The sequence below is a fragment of the Vigna umbellata genome, chromosome 10, assembly GCF_029865625.1.
Source record: "Vigna umbellata cultivar VRB3 chromosome 10, Vumbellata_1.0, whole genome shotgun sequence".
Lineage (NCBI taxonomy): Eukaryota > Viridiplantae > Streptophyta > Magnoliopsida > Fabales > Fabaceae > Vigna > Vigna umbellata.
The window spans coordinates 6,684,926-6,701,338 of record NC_142174.1 but is presented as its reverse complement, the minus strand read 5'-3'; positions in this window follow the sequence as shown (position 1 = coordinate 6,701,338).

Genomic DNA, 16,413 nt, shown 5'->3' with positions numbered 1-16,413 from the left:
TGGAATGTGATTTGAAAGGTGGAATGTGATTTGAAAGGTTTGTGAAATGTAAGGTGTGAGAAGAAAAAATAGGATGGTGAAAAAAATAAAAGGATAATGATACTTTGACAACAATTTTTGACAATAATTTGACACAGCCATGTGTTGCATTATCAATGGTCCATGTGGAAAAGAAAAAAGAAAACGAAAATGACATGGAAATCAAAGGCTGTAGGGGTTTCAAGTGGTGGATTTCTTTTTGGGAGTTCAAAAACAGAATATTACTTTAGGTTTGAGAGAACCCTAGAGAGAAGAGCACCCAGTAGAGTCTTCGTGATGAGTAGAAGCGTCGTTTGATGGAGTTTTACCGTTCGTCGGACCAGCGTTGTTCACCGGAGCCCATTTTGCCGTCGATCTGCCATTTGGAAGCATCGACCACCGAAACTGTAACATCCCAATATCTCACATTGGATAATTCATATTATTACATTTACGGTAACATCCCGTAATCTCACACTTAAAAATTCACAGTTGATATACATATTTTAAACTCAGATTTCAACTATAAACTCCTAAGTATAACTTGAATCCTTCTAACTTATCTTCGATCTCTTTCTTCATTCGTATTGCTTCAGACGACATTTCTTCATCTGCTCCCGTATAATATCACGCATTATACGATCATCGCATTCACATGCACACACATGTAAGGGTGAGCTAACAATTCAATACAATAAACATACCTCGATATCAAACCATACTATGCTCACTATACCAGATCAAATTACATAAACAAATATGAGTTACACACTAAACCACATTGCATGCATCAATATATATCAAACACCAAATGCATCATGCATACACCAATATGCATCATGCATACACCAATATGCATCATGCATACACCAATATGCATCATGCATACACCAATATGCATCATGCATACACCAATATGCATCAAACACCAAATCAGAATGCATACACCAATATGCATCACGTCCATCCATCCCAAAAGTCATACAAATTGACTATATCGCATACATTCACATACTCTCCACATAAATCACATCATTATAATTCACAATCATATTCAGATGCATAAATTCAAATCTAATAAAGTCCAATTATTTCAGAAATCATACAAACTGAATATATTCCAACAAGATATATTACACAATAATTTAACAGTACATAATCTGTTCAATAGGATTTAAGTTAAAAACTTGTCGAGTAGACTTCCAGGAAAGAGAGGTGCGTCACAATGGACAACTTAAGTACCAAGTCTTTCCTTAGCCAAAGTGTTCCTCAAATAGTTTTTAACAAATTTCTTATTTACAGATTTAAAACAACAGCATATAATATTAACACCGAAATTTAATATAGATATCAAAAAATAGAAATTTAAGCAATATTGAGATCTCTGAGAAGATACGAAATTAATATCTATAAATCTGTAACTCCGATTTCAAATCTGAATGGTCACAATAATTCACTATTTGTTATAAACTATATATTAAAATTTCAGGTTGATCCAACGGTTAACTAGATAGATATTGAGGTTTTACCGAGGTAACTTAGGTGCAGAATTTTAAGTGGTTTTCGGTTATACTCAAAATGCGGAACTAATTTCCCTAATCACAGACATTTAATTACAAATCTGAACGGTCAAAATGACTTAATATGTCTTATGAATTACATACTAAATTTTGGGCTCAATCTAACGGTAGATGAAATATATATGAAATTTGTACCATGATAGCTTAAGAACAACAATACAGTGTTCATCCGATTGTTTCACACTTTCGAAATTTCTTTCTCTAAACATAGACCTTCAATTACAAATCCGATCGGTCAAATTGTATTAATATGTCCTAAGAATCATATATCAAATTTTGAGGTTGATCTAACGGTTAAATAGGTCAAAATCTATATTTTTACCGAGACAACTTAGTAACAGAACTACAGGGTGACTAATTTACTCGAACTTGCAGTATTTATTTCTCCAAGTACAGACTTCTATTTTCAAATCCGAACGGTCAAAGTTTAGTAATAGGTCGTAGGATTCACATACTAAAATTTTAGCTAAATCCAACGGTGAAAACAATTAATAGAAAATTTTCACAACAGTAACTCGAAAATAAGAAATTATAATAATGAAAACTAAATTTATATAAGTGAATAGATAACTACCATTACCAAAATTTTAACATACTCATAACTCATATTCATTATCATAACATGGATAAAAAATCATATACAAGAAGGATTAGCTCCCCTTACCTCTATTCCAGACTTAATCTCCTGCTCCGAATTTGTTTCCCCGAAACCCTTCAGAACCTCTACTCTTCTTGCAACTAAAAATTTCTCCCTAACTCTTTCTTCTCTATTTCTCAAGCTCTCACTTGATTCCTCTTTTCTTGGTGCAAAATACCCTTCCCTCCCATGGCTATTTATAGTAAAAAAAAAATTTACTATTCATTAATATTTTAATATTATTTATTATTTTAATATTATTTAAAAATAATATTTCAATCATTTTCTCACCAAATCTGATCCTAATTTCTACCTACTACTTTCTTCCATGCTAAGGAATCTTAATGCTGAAAATTTATTTTTACTATTTACTTTTTACTATTTACTATTTACTTTTTACTATTCCATTTAAAAAAATTTTACTAAATAAGTTACCAAAAATTTGAACCTCTCCTTCTAAAATTACTATAATTTTATATCCAAAATTTACAATTTTATATCCATTAAAATTATTATTACTAATAAAATACTAAAATTTACTACTATAAATATATATATATATATAGATTTTTTTTTTATGGGTCTTACATTCTCCCCAACAACAAAAATTTTCGTCCTCGAAAATTCGAAAATAAAAATTTTTAATTTAATACTCATCTGAACGCATTCAACTAGAAAAGTCTCACACTCATAACCTGAATCATTTCTCTACTTATTTTGTGCATAAAATTTCTAGCATCTCAAATTGAAATGTACTCACAAAAATTAAAATCATAAACCTTCCAAACACTCTTACTTTAGCCCTATCACAACCATCATTAAACCTTCCTCACTAGTCTCAAAATAATCCATTAATGTTTTAAAAGAACTCATCACTCATAAACTATAAATCACAAGATTAGAGAAAACTTTTCATTCCTACTATAATCAGAAAGTGATTCTCCTTAGAGATCCTTATTTAAGACTTCCATGACGCTCTAAAACTCTAAGAATCATTCTTTTTCCGTAACAACTTTCCATTATATTTTCTCAACACAGTTTCCACTCCTAGAAATCGTACGCCTCCAAAAGCCACTTATGTTTACCAAAATTTTATACTAGATTGCTCCACCTTACCCTATACTTCTATTTTTCGTAAAATTTCTAATTACTCTAATGATTACACGGAATCCAAAACACTATTACTAAATAATTCATCCTTATGTTTTCTTTTCTATACTCATTTATCAAGAACTTGTCCAAAAGTAATACCTATATTGAGTATGCTTTATAACATCCATATAAACCCTTCCACACTTAAGATCATGCATCATTTCCTTCACTCGTCCTTGATGAACTTATCTGATTCTCGGTAATACTGCCTTCACCCTTAACTACAACAGTCAACTCACAATTCTTGAAGACCATAAACTTCTAAAAACATATTTGAACCAAACCATCCTTTCGATCATACCCTAGACTATAATGTCTATCCTTCACTTGCATTGGTCAGATATCCCTAAAATATTGATCCTCATCTTTTATTTAACCCACACTAAATGTTGAACCACTATTTTCTTTCCCTGATAAACACTTCTGAAATATTTAACAAAACTAGAATAATCAAGCTTATTTTAAGATTATACTCCAAATTACTTCAACCTTCATGTAATTATTTTCCTAGCAAACATTTCTAGTCTAAGTTAAAACATTCTTCAAGAATTAACTTATAAACTCCAAATTTTAGGAATATAAACCTTGTCCTCAAAATACCTTCCCACATCCTAAGCTAATATGAATTCACAAACTTAATGTTGTCTCTAATCCAGTACCTAACAATTGCATATCTCTGATAAGACTCAACAGATCACTCAATCAACAATGTTATAAATTCTGAAACCACTTATTTTAATCTCAATAAGGCCGAATTTAAAACTAACTAGATTCCTTATCAATACTGCACCTACTCATTTAAATAAACCACTTATGCCACATAAGTTAAACGATCTAGAGAGATTATCAGGGCAATCAACCACAACCCACCTCAATTATAACGTGCTTCCCGAGATCAAAACCATACCCCAGGATATTTAGTGTTAACTAAATCTAAAATTTTTATCTTATGCGAACTAAAAGTAAGTATCAACAAGTTCACTCACACACATCACTTGATAGAGATCAAGGTGCGACATATAAATCTTTACCTATCCTTTACATCACCATTGAGGTTTGAATACTACCATATAACTATGCCTGATGAAATTGCTCCAATCACAACCTACAACTTCTTAATTATTCCTAATTCCCTAATCACATTAGTATTGCAACCCTCCTTTTTATCTATTTCCAAACTCTTCTTCTTCCTTATCTTGCCATGTTCATAATAATATCAATTCAACCTACACTACCTCTACTAACTTTAACATCCCAAAATCAATAAAATTTACAACCGTAAATCATGACATTTTAATCCTATCAAAAATACCAAATATTTGCATAAGTCGAAAGCCAAAATTTTCGTACCTGGATTTTCTCCACTACTCCTCATACAAAAATCACATATTCTCAAATCTTATCTCTAATACATTTACTGAAAAAAATCTAACCATCTCCTTTTAATCATCCATTTAGCTTAGAATCCTTCCAATACTTCATTCTTCTCTAAAGACCTCGTGTTCTCTTAACTTATAAATTTCTCCTCCTATTAAACTTTCTCTCAATCCTCTTTATGCCTTATACAACTTCTCATCTACTCTTCTTTGTCTAATATTTGATTTATTCTTAATCTACTTCAGTATTCCTATCCCTTTTTATTTTAAACTTTATCTTCAAATCTTCCACCATTTTCTTTCTTCAGATTCCAATCATCGCTGATACATCAATCCATGTTACCAATCTCACACAATGCCACTCTGTTTCTCATCAATACTTCCTTCTCTTCTGACTTCTAACGTTACTGATATACTAAACCAAACTGATTTCTCAAACCTTGCTACATTCATGCTTATCCAAAGCTTCTCTTAATCTAGCCTTTGAACTCAACTCCTTTTTGTGAAACTTAAGATATCTCATCTATTAATTTGTTCTAGAAACTTCTAAAAAATTTACTTCTAAACACCAACATCTTCACTCATCCTTTGAAACTTAAACTCTAATATTATATCTCCTATCAAGGCTTTAACTAATTCTAATATCTTTCCTTAAACCCTCAGAATTAAGAAAGGAAAATCATCTATGGTAAAAGTCATGAGTAGTTAGACATAATACTCTACTATCTAGATTTGGAGGAAATGGTAAATTATACCATTTAGACTCAATTCTTCACAGAGAAGACACGGAAGACCCACAACACAGAGGTCATCCTAAGGACGAACTGCTCTGATACCATTAATGTAACATCCCAATATCTCACATTGGATAATTCATATTATTACATTTACGGTAACATCCCGTAATCTCACACTTAAAAATTCACAGTTGATATACATATTTTAAACTCAGATTTCAACTATAAACTCCTAAGTATAACTTGAATCCTTCTAACTTATCTTCGATCTCTTTCTTCATTCGTATTGCTTCAGACGACATTTCTTCATCTGCTCCCGTATAATATCACGCATTATACGATCATCGCATTCACATGCACACACATGTAAGGGTGAGCTAACAATTCAATACAATAAACATACCTCGATATCAAACCATACTATGCTCACTATACCAGATCAAATTACATAAACAAATATGAGTTACACACTAAACCACATTGCATGCATCAATATATATCAAACACCAAATGCATCATGCATACACCAATATGCATCATGCATACACCAATATGCATCATGCATACACCAATATGCATCATGCATACACCAATATGCATCAAACACCAAATCAGAATGCATACACCAATATGCATCACGTCCATCCATCCCAAAAGTCATACAAATTGACTATATCGCATACATTCACATACTCTCCACATAAATCACATCATTATAATTCACAATCATATTCAGATGCATAAATTCAAATCTAATAAAGTCCAATTATTTCAGAAATCATACAAACTGAATATATTCCAACAAGATATATTACACAATAATTTAACAGTACATAATCTGTTCAATAGGATTTAAGTTAAAAACTTGTCGAGTAGACTTCCAGGAAAGAGAGGTGCGTCACAATGGACAACTTAAGTACCAAGTCTTTCCTTAGCCAAAGTGTTCCTCAAATAGTTTTTAACAAATTTCTTATTTACAGATTTAAAACAACAGCATATAATATTAACACCGAAATTTAATATAGATATCAAAAAATAGAAATTTAAGCAATATTGAGATCTCTGAGAAGATACGAAATTAATATCTATAAATCTGTAACTCCGATTTCAAATCTGAATGGTCACAATAATTCACTATTTGTTATAAACTATATATTAAAATTTCAGGTTGATCCAACGGTTAACTAGATAGATATTGAGGTTTTACCGAGGTAACTTAGGTGCAGAATTTTAAGTGGTTTTCGGTTATACTCAAAATGCGGAACTAATTTCCCTAATCACAGACATTTAATTACAAATCTGAACGGTCAAAATGACTTAATATGTCTTATGAATTACATACTAAATTTTGGGCTCAATCTAACGGTAGATGAAATATATATGAAATTTGTACCATGATAGCTTAAGAACAACAATACAGTGTTCATCCGATTGTTTCACACTTTCGAAATTTCTTTCTCTAAACATAGACCTTCAATTACAAATCCGATCGGTCAAATTGTATTAATATGTCCTAAGAATCATATATCAAATTTTGAGGTTGATCTAACGGTTAAATAGGTCAAAATCTATATTTTTACCGAGACAACTTAGTAACAGAACTACAGGGTGACTAATTTACTCGAACTTGCAGTATTTATTTCTCCAAGTACAGACTTCTATTTTCAAATCCGAACGGTCAAAGTTTAGTAATAGGTCGTAGGATTCACATACTAAAATTTTAGCTAAATCCAACGGTGAAAACAATTAATAGAAAATTTTCACAACAGTAACTCGAAAATAAGAAATTATAATAATGAAAACTAAATTTATATAAGTGAATAGATAACTACCATTACCAAAATTTTAACATACTCATAACTCATATTCATTATCATAACATGGATAAAAAATCATATACAAGAAGGATTAGCTCCCCTTACCTCTATTCCAGACTTAATCTCCTGCTCCGAATTTGTTTCCCCGAAACCCTTCAGAACCTCTACTCTTCTTGCAACTAAAAATTTCTCCCTAACTCTTTCTTCTCTATTTCTCAAGCTCTCACTTGATTCCTCTTTTCTTGGTGCAAAATACCCTTCCCTCCCATGGCTATTTATAGTAAAAAAAAAATTTACTATTCATTAATATTTTAATATTATTTATTATTTTAATATTATTTAAAAATAATATTTCAATCATTTTCTCACCAAATCTGATCCTAATTTCTACCTACTACTTTCTTCCATGCTAAGGAATCTTAATGCTGAAAATTTATTTTTACTATTTACTTTTTACTATTTACTATTTACTTTTTACTATTCCATTTAAAAAAATTTTACTAAATAAGTTACCAAAAATTTGAACCTCTCCTTCTAAAATTACTATAATTTTATATCCAAAATTTACAATTTTATATCCATTAAAATTATTATTACTAATAAAATACTAAAATTTACTACTATAAATATATATATATATATATATAGATTTTTTTTTTATGGGTCTTACAGAAACTGTCGCCTTTCCGTCGTTCCACCGCTGTGGAACCATTTCTTTCACCAATTGTTTGTTGTTGTTCGGTGGGTTTTACTTATTTTATAATTTTTTTTACCATTTAGGGGTTCTTCTGTTTTATGGGTCTTATTGAGATTTTTTTTAACCTTGTTTTGTGTAGTGTAATGGAGGAACTTGGTCAACAAAGTGAAGCTTCTCATGAGTAAGGGGTGGTAATCTTTTTTGTATGTTGGTATTGTGATGCAATGAGTATTTGATTCTTGGACTTGGGTCCTCTTGCTTGCTTCTAGTGAATTTTTCTGATGGACTGAAATTATGTGGCTAGAGATGTATGGTGCTTTAAGTCTACATGGAGCTTTATATATATATATATATATATATATATATATATATATATATATATATATATATATATATATATATATATATATATATATATATATATATATATATATATATATATATATATATAATATCGAAGAGTCACGGTGATGACAAAAAATATGAAAATATGTAGATTCTTTTATGATGTTCATTCGATGCTAGGAATGGAATGGTGTAGGGTTTTATGGATTGAGTTTAAGTATATAATTGGTTGTTCTAGTAGTAAAAAAAATGTAGTAGTAATGTAGTAAATGGTGATTTTTTTTTTTAATTTTTGAAGTATGGTGTAGATTGAAGAAATAGGAAATTCTTTTGACGTGAAGATTTCATTCATGGAAATGTTTCATTGGACACTGTTGGCCACAATAGAAAAGAACGTAAAAAGATTGACACTTTAATTGTAAGTCTTGTAATTGATGGATGTACTTTGTATTTGTAAATTGATTTAGTAGTTTGGAAAGTCAAGTTAACTTTCTTGTTTTGCTGGCACATAATCTTGAATTATTTTTTGGACATTTGTTCAATTGTTACAAAGACAACAAACTGTCTTTTTAGGTCCAACACGTGCACACTCCAATCTAACCGAACTCGTAAGTTTTTAATCTTGTTTTTTTTATTATAAAATTTCTTGATTTGATTGAACTAATATTACATTATTTGTATTTTTGGACTTTGTTTGATGTAGATATGATTGTGGATTTATTGTTTTCAAATTTATGGAGTTGTGGAATGGTGTTGAGAAATACGAAGGGAAAACAATGCCCAATTACACAAGTGTAAGTTATAAAAATTTTGATCGTTTGGACCTTTGATAGAACATTGGGCATTATATTGATTTTGTGTGCATTTTTTTTTTGTTTTTCAGGAGGAACTAGAATAGGTTAGGGAGAAGTATGTTTGTGATTGGATTTTGGATGTTGACAATGTGCAGAGGGATGAAGTGTTGCAACATTTAGGACTGTTGTAAATGTTGTACAATAGGAATTGTTGCAATGTGATTTATTGTTTCTTAGAATTGTTTCAGAATGTATTCATTAGGTGTATATGTACATATTTTTTGTTAGAAATGATAAAAGAAATGTATTCCTTACATTTATTGATAATGAAATTTGAGATTGCTATATTTCAGTGTTGATTTCAATGTGTTTCATCATTTTGAAGATAATAATGATCATTTTGTGTTATTTTTTTATGTTGATTACCACATGGTTGAATAAAAGAATGACCATTTTTTGTCTTAGAAATTTGTACTGTAGTCCCCACCAAATGTAGATGTCATTATGTGTGTTAAGTGTCCCATGTATAGGGTTGTATGTACATTAAATGTTGAAAAATAAATTGTGCACTTAAAAATGAATGGCATGAACTTTGTTGACCAAGATATGCAAAATGTTTGCCTCAAAAGCACAAAATTGGATATAAATGTTATAATCATTGGTTGAACATGACTTTTATGCAAAATAAGTGTTAAAAAAATTTCTGCACTTGAAAGTCAATGTCATTTTCAAAGTTGACCTAGTTGTGCAAAACTTTTGCCTAAAGTCCTCAGTTATTTAGCCTTTGGTACCAAGGCAATTTTGCACCAAGAGTTGTAGAAAAAATGGTTCGTTGAAGATGGAGTTCAATATAAATCTCATAATCATTGGTTGAACATGACTCTATGACCAATAAGTCTTAAAAAAAATATGCACATGAAAATCAATGACATTTTAAAAGTTGACTTGCCTGTGCAAAACCTTTACCTAAAGTGCCCAGTTATTTATCCTTTGGTACCAAGCCAATTTTGCACCAAGAGTTGTAGAAAAAATGGTTCATTGAAAATGGAGTTCAGTATAAATGTCAATCATTAGCTGAACATGACTTCTATGTGAAATAAGTGTTAAAAAAAATTTTGCGCTTGAAAATCAATGTCATTTTCAAAGTTGACCCAGTTGTGCAAAACCTTTGCTTAAAGTCCCCACTTATTTAGTCTTTGGTACGAAGGCAGTTTTGCACCAAGAGTTGTAGAAAAAATGGTTCGTTGCAGATGGAGTTTAGTATAAATCTCATAATCATTGCCTGAACATGGCTTCTATGTCCAATAAGTCTTAAAAAAATCTGCACTTGAAAATCAATGTCATTTTCAAAGTTGACCTACTTGTGCAAAATCTTTACCTAAAGTCCCTAGTTATTGAACCTTTGGTACCAAGACAGTTTTGCATCAAGAGTTGTAGAAAACATGGTTCCTTAAAGATGTAGCTTAATATAAATCTCATAATCATTGGCTGAACATGACTTCTGTGTCGAATAAATCTTTAAAAAAATTATGCACTTGAAAATCAATGTCATTTTCAAAGTTAACCTGCTTGTGCAAAACCTTTGCGTAGTCCTCATTTATTTAGCCTTTGGTACCAAGGCAGTTTTGCACCAAGAGTTGTAGAAACAATGGTTCCTTGAGGATGAAGTTTAATATAAATCTCATGTTCAAACAACTGTAATTTCAACAAGGATGCTCTATCATGAACAAAACATACACCCTAAGTCATAAAATGATCTCCAAAAACAACAAATATACCTTCGGGACCATAGTTCAAATAACTGGGGACTTAAGTAATGAGTTATGCACACCCGGGTATATGATAACGCTTGATTTCACCGTTATTTAAGAGTAAATTTTGACATCAAATGAACCCTTTTTAACTTAGAAACTTGTTTGTTCTCTTGATTTTGGTTTATTTTGGGAAATTAGAGAGTTGAGGTTACACTTGAAGATTTTATCACTAAATCCCTTTGGTTTTGTAGGAAAATGGGATGAATTGGAAGAGGAGTTAAGTTGTCAAGAAGTTGGAACTCATAAAGGACAGAAAGAGCACCAGAAGAGAAGGTTGCAGAAGGTCGCACTCACGCTTGGGCACCCTTTTCATGACCCTTAGCATTGTGCATTCACGCCCGGACGCCCTTTGTGGGGCGCTCAGCGCCATCTTTCTTGTAACATTTCACGCCTGAGCACCCTCCATTAGATGCTGAGCGCCATTCTTCTCGCAAGCACGCCTGAGCGCCCTAAGTAGGGGCGCTGAGTGGTGGCAATGTCGGCCTATGGTCCAATTCAGCCCTATTTAAGGATTAGCTCGACCTAGAGATAGTATCTGTTGACAGAATTGACATAAATTCAGATTTTCTCCAACTCTCTAAAGGCAGAAGTGGATGCGGAAGCTCTCCTCTTCAATTTTTAGGGTTTTCTATCTTTTTCATTCCATTGTTCATCTAGTTTCTCCATGACGATGGGGAACTAAACATTCTTTGTTGTTAGGGGATGATGTAACCTTGTGAACTCTCATGTATTTGAATTGATTCCAATATTTTTATGCTTCTTTCATTAATTGTTAGGGTTATTCTTCTGTGCTTAATGCTTGTGATGTTTAACTCATTCATGACATGATTATTGGTTTTCGTGATATGGACATATACGGGAAAACCTAGATCTGGAGAATTGCTCCCAAAAGCAGTATTACCTAGACATAGGGATATGAGTTTTGGTTATCTTAAGCTTCTGTGTGTTTGTAATGCAGAATTAATTGTTAGGGAGACTAGACATTGTAAACTAGTAATTAAGGATATGCTTTCTTCGCCGAGACATCAGATTTTAAGTAATTTAGAAAGTGATATTAACATTAATGAAGAAGATGAATTCATATATGCATGAGAGGGAACTTGGTGAAATCTAAACCCCAACAACATATTCATCTCATGTTTTCAACATCATCCATTCATCTTTGTGTTTTTCTTTCAATTGGTCAAAATTGCATTCATGTTTATTTCTATAGCATTTGCATTCAAAACCACTGAATTGTTCTTCAAAAGTCCTAATTAGTTGGGTAATCACATAATTGTTTAGTGTTGTGAGTCCTTTGGGAAACGTTACTTGGTCTTACCATTTTATTATTACTTGATACGATTCGGTACACTTGTCGACATCGTAATAGTATACTGACTTCTACATAAAGTTTTTCAACTTAAATTATTAAGTATCATGTCCAAACAGCTTTAATTTCAACAAGGATGCTCTATCATGAACAAAACATACACCCTAAGTCACAAAGTGATATTGAAAAATAAGGAATATATCTTCAATACACCTTCAGGACCATAGTTCAAATAATACCAAACATGAATGCTAACTTCTAATACTTGGGTAACAACTTCATTGAATGCTGACAAACATAAAACATAAAACAAATCTCATTCAACCACTTTGATACAATGAAATTCAATTCAAATTAATGGGAAACAACAATTATTTGTACGTCAACGTATTAACTAACATTTACATTTCCTATTGTACTTGAACATCTTCAACTGAAGTTCTTAACATTTAAATATTAGTACAACTTATTCAACTACTCATTCTTTTCTTCTACCATCTTCAGTAAATGGAGTTCTATTCGCCCGAATTTTGAACAACCTTCGGGGTACAACCTTCATTCGATATACATTATTTTTTCCTTATCTCCTCCTCTATTTTGTTTGTTAAATGACACACCATAATTTTGAACAAATTCTTTCACCATATCATAACAAAGCTCTTCTTTCGACATGCCAACATCAACAACAACCTCAAAAAATAAACAAATTTCATTATATAAAACATGAAATATAAAATACATTGCACCAACACATTCCTCAAATCACCAACTACTCACCGATCCCTTAGCCAAAGCACTTCTGATGAACTTCTCACTAATATTGATATCAAACAGTTTCAATAACCTTGAGAATTTTGTTACCCGGGTACTGTACATTGAGTTTGATGTCACAAAATGGTGACAAAACAAAATCTACAAAATATAAATCAAACATCATTAACATCAAAACTGATAAAAAAAACCATAACAAATCATTATCTTTCATTAACAATTACATAAAAAACATGTACCTGCAATAGGTAAGTGTAACACCTCAAAGTTTAGGATGCCACGGGTTTACAACAACTTTTTAAAACTTAACTCTATACCATTGTGAGATACAATTTAAATAAACACTTCCATTTATTATAACTAAATTTAGAAAACTTCATAAATCAAATGTAACTAACACATTCATAGAATTTCATTACAAAACTATTTGCATTGAAATTAAAATCTCATAGTTCTCCCATGTATCTTGCTGCTCAACTTCATTTTAGCTACATCTGTAACACATCCACTCTCATACAAGTACAATCATCGTAGGTGAAAACCAGAACCACAACATACAAAGGTGAGCTAATAGAAACAAGTCATATAAACATACATAAGTATTAAACATCAATTTAGAATAAAATTTCCAAAAAGTGCCTATCTGCATATACCAACACATGCCCTCACATCAAATCATTAACAACCGCATTATCAAAATTCAAAGCCACCAACATATAACTACACAATTTTGCATCAAAGTAACCGATTCACACACAAGCTCACTCGATCATTCACATACTCATACCTTAATTTATTTGAAATCATTCACTATATATTGAATCACCACTGGGTTACTCACATACAACATAAGGTTGAGTATCATCTCCCACCACTCTCTTAAAGAACTTTACCAGTCTGGTGCACTATACCACCCTGTTACACAACGACATTTCTCACTACTCTCTAAAAGGCTTCACTGGCAAGTACACCACTTCTCACCACTCTCTTAAAGCTTCACTAGGCAAGTATACCATTTCCCACCACTTTCTCAAAGCTTCACTGGATAAGTATACACTTTCCACCACCCTCTTGGAGCTTCACCGGACAAGTATACACCCTCACGACTCTATCCTCAAAGACCTTCACCGAACAAGTACCAGTGTTACTTCTACCACTTTTCCAGAATTAAAAGTAATACATCATAATAGGTATTTAACTAGAAAACCATGACTAATCAACGAGCTAAATCTAAAACTACACACTAAATTTTTAATGTAATAAATGTATTCTTAAGCTTACTCAAATGATATGTATCTTGCGTCAAACTAAAATCTTGTATCATCTTATTTAGCCAATGTCAATCTTATTTAGCCAATGTCTAGTGAATACCAGAACAATAATAATGCTTAATTCTATGTTAACTTATAATAAAAAAAATTACATCATATTTAATAAATGACACCAATTATTTTACCAATTAAACAATAAACAGATGGTATTTATAAAAAAAAAAAGGTTTAATCCTTTTCGACATCTCTATTTATGTACGAATGTCTCAGATGGGTCCTCGTTTTTTAAAGTGTATCAAAATGGTCCTTAATTTTGAAAATTGATATCAATTGAGTCCTTTCCGTTAAGTTGGCTGGACGGCGTTAAAAAAATTGATGAGTGGATGTTGAGATGACGAACGAACGCTCGTCCACCAGCGAACGAACGCTCGTCCATCAGCGAACGAACGCTCGTCGACCACCGAACGAACGGTCGTCCAGTGTGGAACGAACGGTCGTCCAGTAGTAAGAGGTCGACGAGCGTTCGTTCTCTGGTGGACGAGCGTTCGTTCGCTGGTGGACGAGCGTTCGTTCGCTGGTAGACGAGCGTTCGTTCGTCATCTCAGCATCCACTCATCAATTTTTTTAACGTCGTCCAGCCAACTTAACGGAAAGGACTCAATTGATATCAATTTTCAAAATTAAGGACCATTTTGATACACTTTAGAAAACGATGACCCATCTGAGACATTCGTACATAAATAGGGATGTCGAAAATGATTAAACCAAAAAAAACAATGCTATCATATCAACATTAAATACATACCATTTGAGAAACGTTATATAATATATTATTATATAATATAAAAGAACCATAAAAAAAATAATAAGTATCGAATATAATATATAATATAGTATAATATACTATTTACCAATACTCAACATTGACTTAAAACAAAAACTCCTACACCATACATAACCCACACTTTTGTTTTCTTAATTTCCAAACACAATTACATTATACTAATATTACATAATATAGCTTATACAATATTTAAAACACAATTACATTTTCTATTTCTTCAATCTGCACCATACTTCAAAAATAAATTAAAAAATCATCATTTACTCCATTACTACTACATTTTTTTTACTACTGGAACAACCAATTATAGATTTAAACTCAATCCATAAAACCTTACACCATAATTTCATATATGCATACGTTTACTCTCAAAGCAAATATCTAAAAATTTATCAATTAAACAACGACTCATAAACTTGAAAAAAAAACCCATAAATACTGCACCAATAAATTCTTACATCAGCTCCCAAAGAAGTATATTACATGACTTAAACCACTTAAATAACCAATTATATTGCATCATAAAGCAACGCAAGGAGTGCTGAACACATTCCATCCCAGCATCGAATGAACATCATAAAATAATCTAGATATTTTCATATTTTTTGTCTAATCACCATGACTCTTCGGTATATATACTGGTGTTTATAACAAAAATGAGTAAAATTGTTACTGCACTTCAATTACCTCCAAAATATACCTTAAACATTGAAATTTGTATCCTTACTCACAATTGCACGAACTTTTTACTAAGCACTATTTTTCACAATGATCCATAGACTTAAACAATATAATGATCCAAATTATATACTACATTAGATATTTGCCTAATCATTCACAATAAACTTTACACGCCACTTACATATATAAAACTCCATGATCAAACATAAAGCACCACACATCTCTAGCCACATAATTTCAATCCATTAGAAAAATTCACCAGCAGCAAGCAAGAGGACCCACGTCCAGGAATCAAATACTCATTGCATCACAATACCAATAGACAAAAAAGATTACCATCCCTTACTCATGAGAAGCTTCACTCTGTTGACCAAGTTCCTCCATTACATTAACAAGGTTAAAAAAAATCTCAATAAGACCCTTAAAACAAAAGAACCCCTGAATGGTAAAAAAAATTATAATATAACTAAAACCCACCAAACAACAACAAACGATTAGCGAAAGGAACGATTCCACGGCGGCGGAACGGTGGAAAGGCGGCGGTTTCGGTGGCCGATGCTTCCAAAC